General features: G+C 43.3%; 1 long non-coding RNA gene across 4 annotated transcripts in view; it reads right to left on the bottom strand.

Moving 5' to 3' along the window:
- The window catches only part of LOC109287936, a 54,492-nt gene extending 47,153 nt beyond the window's left edge, over positions 1-7,339 (bottom strand). For 3 of the 4 annotated variants that reach the window (XR_002095014.1, XR_002095013.1, XR_002095012.1), the window contains exons 1-2: positions 6,937-7,339; positions 3,264-3,310 (exon numbers count right to left, since the gene is read on the bottom strand). This is a non-coding gene — a long non-coding RNA (uncharacterized LOC109287936). Of the gene's footprint in view, positions 1-69; positions 698-3,263; positions 3,311-6,936 lie in introns of those variants that run through there. The other variant, XR_002095015.1, reaches the window with a different exon arrangement.
- Positions 7,340-7,929: the final 590 nt, after the last annotated feature.

The following is a 7,929-nucleotide window of genomic DNA, read 5'->3' as shown; positions in this document are numbered from 1 at the left end:
TCTGAATCACAATTTACAGGTGGATTCTAACTTCTCCATTTTTATTTCCTTTTTCTTTTCCATCTGCACAGGTGTGCCTAGCAGTGTGGCATGAACGCGGCTGCACACATTGCACAGCTTAGAGGGAATGCTGCTGGGCAAGTATCCTCCTTCCCAGACCCATTGGTCTCAGGCTTTGGATACTCCCCAAATTCGGGCAGGCATCCTACATACAAGCCCCAGGCCTGAAGGTGTTGAGGTTCAGAAGCCTGCGGCCTTTCTTGATCTTAGCCAGAAGGCTGAGTTGCTTCCACTAGAAAAACTGTGCCTCTTCCAAGACTTCTTTTTCAGTTGATCAGGCTTTTAAATGACTGTGAAAAGAAGGTAGCAAGATTGTACAAATCTGGGGCAGGCACTCCTCTCTCAGGCTAAAAGCAAAGACTGGTTTATCTAAGGTCTGATTGTCCCAAGTTTGACTCCTGTGGGGCAGTCTTTTGTCATGCATCTCAAATGGCAGTTAACTGGAATTAGCTCCAGTTGTCCCAGAAAAAGTGCTATCTCACTACATCACAAGCACTGGTGCAAAAGTTGGAGAGGCCAACTAGGGGTCATGGTCTTCCTGACCTGCTGGTCACAAACAGAGAAGAATTGGCAGGGAATGTAGAAGTAGATGACAACTTGGATAGCAGCGACCATGAGATGATTTGAATTCAGGATCCTGAGGAAAAGAAGAAAGGAGAGCAGCAGAGTAAGGACCCTGGGCTTCAGAAAGGGAGATTTCAGACTCACTCAGGGAACTAATGGGCAGGATCCTTGGGAGGCCAATCTGAGGGGAAAAGACAACCAGCTCTCCTGGACTCATTTAAAAAAAAACAACCCCTACTGAGGGTGTAGGAACAAGCCATCCAGCGCACAGGAAGACTAGCAAGTGTGGCAGAAGACCAGTTTGACTTAGCAGAGATTTCTTCAGTTGCCTAAAACATGAAAAGTAAGCTTACAAGAAGTGGAAACTTGGATAAACAACTAGGGAGAAGTATAAGAGTATTGCTTGGGCATGAAGGGATGAAATCAGGAAGGCCAAAGCGCAATTGGGAGTTGCAGGTAGCGAGGGATGTGAAGGGTAACAAGAAGGGTTTCTACAAGTATGTCAGGGACAAGAGGAAGGTCAGGGAAAGTGTGTATCCCTGACTGAATGGGAGAGGCAGCTAGGTGACAGATGATGTGGAAAAGGCTGAAGTACTTAATGCTTTTTTTATGTCAGTCTTCACAGGCAAGGCCAGCTCCCAGATTACTACACCTGGCAGCAGAGTTTGGGGAGAAGGTGAGCAGCTGTGGTGAAAGAACAGATTGGGGACTATTTAGAAAAGCTAGATGTATGTAAATCCATGAAGCTGGATGCAATGCACCCAAGGGTGATGAGGAAGTTGGTCAGTGTGACTGCAGAGTCACTGGCCATTAACTTTGAAAACTCATAGTGATTGGGAAAGGTCCCAGATGTTTGAAAAAGGGCAAATATTGTGCCCAACTTTAAGGGTGAAAAGGAGGAGGATTTGGGGTACTACAGAGAAGTCAGTAGAAATCCATTTCTAAGTACTTGGAGGAGAAAGTGGTAATTAATTAAGAACAGTCAGCATGGATTCACCAAGGGCAAGATATGCCCTGGCCAACCTGATTGCCTTCTATGATAAAATGACTGGCTCTGTGGAGGCATGGAGAGCTGTGGACGTGCTATACCTTGACTTTAGCAAAGTTTTTGAAACATCTCCCACAACATTCTCGCAAGCAAGCTAAGAAAGTATGGGGTGGATGAATGGACTGTAAGGTGGATAGAAAACTGGATGGATTACCATGCTCAGAGGGTACTAATCAATGGCTCAGCATCTAGTTGGCATCTGGTATCAAGTGGAATGCACCAGAGGTTGGGCCCAGGGCTGGTTTTGTTTAATATCTTCACCAATAACTTGAAATATGGAATGCAGTGCACCCTCAGCAAGTTTACAGATGACACCTAGCTGGGGGGGGAGAGGACAAGGGGCGGGGGGAGTAGTGGATATGCTGGAGAGTGTGGCAAGGATTCAGAAAGACCTTGACAAATTGGAGATTGGAGGACTGGACCAAAAGACATCTCATGAGGTTCAATAAAGATAAGTGCAAAGTCCTGCACTTAGGACAGAACAGTCCCATGCACTGGTACAGGCTGGAGACTGAATGGCTAAGTAAAAGCTGTGCAGAAAAGGCCCTGGGAGTTACAGTGGACAAGAAGATAAATATGAGCCAACAGTGTGCCCTTGTTGCAAAAAAAGAAAAAAACTAATGCCAGCCTTCAGCTACCTGAAGGGAGGTTCCAAGGAGGATAGAACTAGACTGTTCTCAGTGTTGGCAGATGACAGAGCATGAAGCAATGGTCCCAAGTTGCAGCAAGGGAAGTTTAGGTTAGATATCAGGAAAAACTTTCTCATTACGAGGGTAGTAAAGCACTGTAACTTTACCCAGAGCGGTTGTGGAATCTCCATTCTTAGAGGTTTTTAAGATCCAGCTGAACAAAACCTTGGCTGGGATGATCTAGTTGGAGATGGTCCTGCTTTGAGCAGGGGGTAGACTAAATGACCTCCTGAGGTTCCTTCCAGTCCTAATTTTCTAGGATTCTGTGATACTTCAGGTGGGACAGTGGGCTTGTGTAAATCTTAAAATAAAAGTTGTTTTTTGAGGGGAGGAGGGGTGGAATTGATTACTTATTTTTAGCCTCAGGTAGAAGGATGGGAGGCGCTAGCACAAGAGTTAATAAGGTGATATGGGATCTCCTAGGCCCGTAGGGACGCTAAGGCATTCACAGAGCATGGACGTGTCTTCTGCATTCTGTTTCCCAAGAAGCTATCTCCATCGCCTGAGGAAATGTCTGGTGGCTATTTCTGAGAGGAACCCCACAATGATTTTGTGTTTTGAGCTCCATCCCACTGTTTTTTTTTCTGATCAAATTTTATGTATGCTATGCCACTCATCTTCAAAAATACCAGGAGCTAACTTTTTAGGCAGATGTGCCACAAATTAGTTCCACACCCTCCCAGTCCCCTTCTCCTGCCAGATTTGTTCCTGTTTTCTGCTTTCTGCCCTTTGCTCCCTGTCCATTCTGCTGCTTTTTTCTGCTTCCTGCCCTATCTACTGTTGTGTTTCCCCCTCCCTGTTTTGCTGTGTGCCATACACACAACCTGCTCATGCCACTTATGTGCAGCAGGTTGGCTACACCTGTTTAAAACGTAGGCCCTAATTCTGCTTGCCTTACTCACGTGAATAATTCTTTAAACAAGAAGTCCATGGGCTCCAAGCCGGTTACCTGAGTAGGGAAAGCAAACAGGATTTGGCTTCAGATTTCCCAGTAACTGACAGGTGTGATTAATAATAAGAAAATTCAAGAGAAATCATATTGTAAGTATCACAAAAACCAAAATAAATAAATAAATAAAATCTGTAAACAAGTTTTCACTCTAAGATATGTTATAGGAATTTAGGATGCTCTTTTGGGAGGATTTTAGAGGTTGTGTTAGTTGCATTTAAAGCCTGAAAAAAGAAATTTTTTAATACATTAAACTATATGGTATTGGGACTAGAGGATAACACATTCTTTTTTAAAAATACAAATGATCAAGAACAGCTTTTCCATCCTAATAAGTTCTTCTTTTTTAAACTGGATCCTTTCTTATGATTTTCTAAAAATGTAATTACATGTTTTTGGCTGTCATTTCCAAAGACTGCCTTTATAATTCTGATACATTAAATAAATTGAACTGAATCAGCACAAACATTTTGATGAAGACCTGAAGGGCAGGTCAGATAGATCTGAGCCAAATGGGTCTAACTGTGCCTCTTAGAATACAGATTCAATTCTGTTCCTGCTGAAAAGAATTGGAGTTTGACCATAGATTTCCCTTGAATCAGATCATTAGTCATCTATTTCTTTGTGTGTGTGTGTGTGTGTGTGTGTGTGTGTATGTTTTGTGTGTGTATAAATGGAGGGGCTGGGGTGGAGAGAAGGCTGTACTCAATAAAACTCCCACTGGCTTCTCATTAACTGTAGCAAACAAATCCTAGTTTTACCTTCTTTGAAAAATATCAATAATAGCCCAATACTTGTGTACTTTGAGAGTGCATCAGGAATACATGACGTAGCCCAAGTATTGAGTAATCAGGAATTTTGTCTCAGTAACAGTGAAATTATTTACTCTGTAAGATTTTCAATATTTTGGCTTTATAAGTAGTGAAAGCTCTGGAAGGATCAATCTTTCCTCAAAAACCTTGCCCTCACTTTAATTTTACACTAAAACATAAATGCTACAGTAAAATGTATATTTTTTCATTAATAACCTCTGAATATTCTCCACTTCTGAAAACTACCTCTAGGTAATGGCTCATAAAATAAATGAAATTCCACTTTAAGATGAAAAAAATGGAAACAAGAATGCATTCTTCAACATTTTTATAAATGCCTATAATCCTTTCTTATGCAGGCACCCTGATTAACATAATGCCAGTAACTTCACATGAGTAATGACTCCAAAATAAGAAACATTTTAAAGGTAACTATCTTTCTCTTTTTGTTTATAAGTGTTTTGAGAATTTCCTGGCAAAAGCACATTCATTTAAAAAGGACTAATCATGAACTTTGTTGAAGTTGGTAAGATCTTTGCTTATAGACATGGGGGAAAAAAACCCAGCACTTTACTTTCAGCTCGGTATGCCTCTGCACCCGGTGCAGTGCATGCTCAGAAGAGGAATCACATCAGTTTGATCCGGCTCCCCAGCATCTGTATAACTCTGGCTTCTCAGCGAATCAACTGATAAAAGTGTCAAAAAGTCCCACTGAAGTGTGCGAGCTATACAGATGCTGGCGAGCTGGGTCAAATTGATTCCTCTTCCGGGAAAGTACTGTTTATTTTTTTCACGTCTGTCAGTGCCCTTTGGGCTTAAGCCCTTTCTGAAGAACTTCATTTTCTTCTTCTTTTCTTTTACATTCTTTGTAAACTTAACTGTTCTTAGGATCTGGCCTACCCATCTAAAAACAATCTGCTCCCTTTCCCTTGATTTCAGTCAGAGTAACATCAGGCCTTTAGTGAGGTATTATGATCTTGTTCTTAGTTGCACGAACTTGTGATATATTCCTTTTTTAGCACTGTCAGATATGTAATACTTAAAACTATCACAAATCATTCTAATAAACACTTGAAAGAAAAATGGTTTTTGAATTATACCCCTGAAGTATTCAAACCAGGTTTCTTTCTTGTGTTTGAAATCCTGTGCTCAGTTAAAGCTTTTAAGACAATCCATGTTTCTAAGACTGTTCTGTGTTTTTTAAGAGCTTGTTCTACAAGTTCCTGATTCTGAGAGAGAATTAAGTCCAGCACTAGTCCTTAAAGCTGTGTTTGGAAGTGCCAGACACTTTGTTCCAGATAATTAATATATGCAGTTTATATATCAGTAGGGACCAACCTCTTTGGCAAGTATGCCACAAATTAGCCCTGCAGAGTCCAATCCCCTTCCCGTGGTGGATCTGCTGCTCTGCTTTCTTCTTCCTATCTTATCCGTTGCTGTCCTGCCTGTCTCCTCCCTGATCTCCTGTGTCACACAGAGGGGCTGCCTGTGCCACTCCTGGTACACATGCCACAGGCTGGCCACCTCTGTTGTACATAATGCATGTACATTCACGTGCCCCTGACTAATACTATATATGCTCTGGAGTTATTTCTTTCACTGCTGTTTTTTTGTTTTACATACTCCAATAGCTATTCTACTGATGTCATAATTAATGAGTTCAAAGAAGCTGAGCAGTTTTGTTTTGTTTTTTTAAAGTAGTCTCCTTCAGCATATTTCAACTCTCCTTTTAAAGAATTTGTTGCAAAAGCAATTTCACGTGAAAACCACTGGCAGAAGAAATGTCTTACCCAGTGGCTGACCTTTGATGGCATTTATCTTCACTCATGTGGGGTGCTGGAGTAGTTTGACTTTTCCTCCTTCCTCCACTCATGGAGATAAAAGTCACGAAATTATAAATGGTACAGATACCGAAATACCCACTCCCTCCTTTAAGACAGGTTGTAGAATGATACAGCCAATGTTTTATAATGTTCATGCATTTGGGATTTTTGATTATTGGAAAACGGTTGTTGATATCATTGGCTAGTGATTGAGCCACATCGAATTCAAGTCTAAAGACGTTTTGCCACTGACTTCAGTGGGGCCAAGGTCTTTAGTGAAGAGAATTTTGTAACATGTTTTGAAGAGCATTTCTCTAGTCCGTGTAGTCAGAGTCTGGGAAATGAAGAAAGATTGCACACAATTGCTAGAGGACACTAAAAGAATGGATCCAATGCCACATTTCTCGTTCTCAGAATTATCATTGCCATCCATCAGAGTTCTGCAAGCCCAAAGCTATATTGCTATTTGTGCATATCCCGTGAGTGACATCATGCTTTTGGGAATCTGAACCATCTATAATGCACATGCACATATTATGACGGTGTATAAAATGATAACACACCAATACTGAAGCAGTAAAGGTTGGGTTAAAACCAAAATCTGTGATAAGAACAAAACCTAGTATTTTCCTCTACATGTGCAATTAGTATGTTATCGAAACACTTGTGATGTCTCAGACTTCCTTTTCTCATCTGTACATTTCATCTTATTCCAGTCTTTTTCTTCAAATTGCATTTGACCGTGACCCGATTTCTGTCTTCACTAAAGGATCAACTGGAAAGAGGAAACCTGGCTGAAAAAATTAATTCAAACTCAGAAAACACTCTCTATTAATGACAAACAGATTTCATTAACTTAATTTTGTTGACAGTTTCAAGAAGGTAAGTCACCTTCTGGCAGCCATCCACTGCCAAGAAATGCCCTCGCCATTGGCATTATTGCTTAATTATAAACTCTAAAGCTAAAAGAAAAAAGCAGATAAATAATTACCTTTTATGGGGTAAGGGTGGAACTGCAACCTATTAGCCATATGGTGTTCTTTCTGCATTACTGATCTTTTCCTTGCAGGTGAGGACCTGTACAGTAATCACCTGGACTGTGGTCTGACTGTTGGGTAAGGTTTACAATGCATGAAATAGGCATCTTGGATTGTAAAATCCTCCAGGCAAGGCCCATGTCTTTCTAGGTGTTTGTACAACAGCACTTAATATAACGGGAGCCCCAGTCCCAAACTGGCCCAGTGGAGGCTGGCAGACTGTGAACTCTGAATGGTAACAGCAATTGGTGGAAGCGGGAAGGGGGCTGTTGGCATTCTCTTCTGTGGGGTTGACTGTTCAGGGGGCTGCTTTTCTATCCCCCTTCTGAACTGCACAGTCATCCCCGGCTCCTGCCTACCGCTGGCCTTACTGCAGACGGCCTGGGCTGGCCCGGGCAAGTGGGGAGCTGAGAGTCTTGCAGGATTGGCAAAAATGCCACAGCGGGTTAGGAGCGCTCCTCTCTCGCTCTGTCCCAGGCCTGAAGGAGAACCTGTGCCCTGCTCACACAGGAAATCTCAGCTTGCGCCTTTCGGGCTTCAGTCTGTGAGGAGGAGGGTTGGGGGGACAGGCACACACCCAAGTTCCTAGTCAGCTGAGGGGCAGAGAGGGCGTGATGTTGATGTTGGTGTAGCCGCAGGCCTGTGCCCCTCCGGTCCCCTGGAGAGACACTGTGGAGAGGGAAAGGCCGGGGGCTGCTCCTGGAGCTTCTGGGCCCTCCTCAGCGCCCGCTGCCCGGAGCCGAAGCGCGGGGGCAGGGGGAGCCGCTGCCTCAGCTGCAGCTGCGGGCGGCTCTGCCCCCTGCCCGCTCGGGCTCCGCGGCCGTGGCCAGGCTGGACACGGGCAGCACGACGTCCTTGGGGCTGTGCTGCTGCAGCCGCATGGACTCCTCGTAGGTGGGCAAGTACTTCACCTCCTCGTAGCTGGGCAGCTGCAGGAAGACGGGCGA

Source organism: Gavialis gangeticus, unplaced genomic scaffold, assembly GCF_001723915.1.
Source record: "Gavialis gangeticus isolate Ggan-Ray unplaced genomic scaffold, GavGan_comp1, whole genome shotgun sequence".
NCBI lineage: Eukaryota > Metazoa > Chordata > Crocodylia > Gavialidae > Gavialis > Gavialis gangeticus.
The sequence above is the reverse complement of the archived record's forward strand: the minus strand, read 5'-3'. Positions and strand labels throughout refer to the sequence as shown.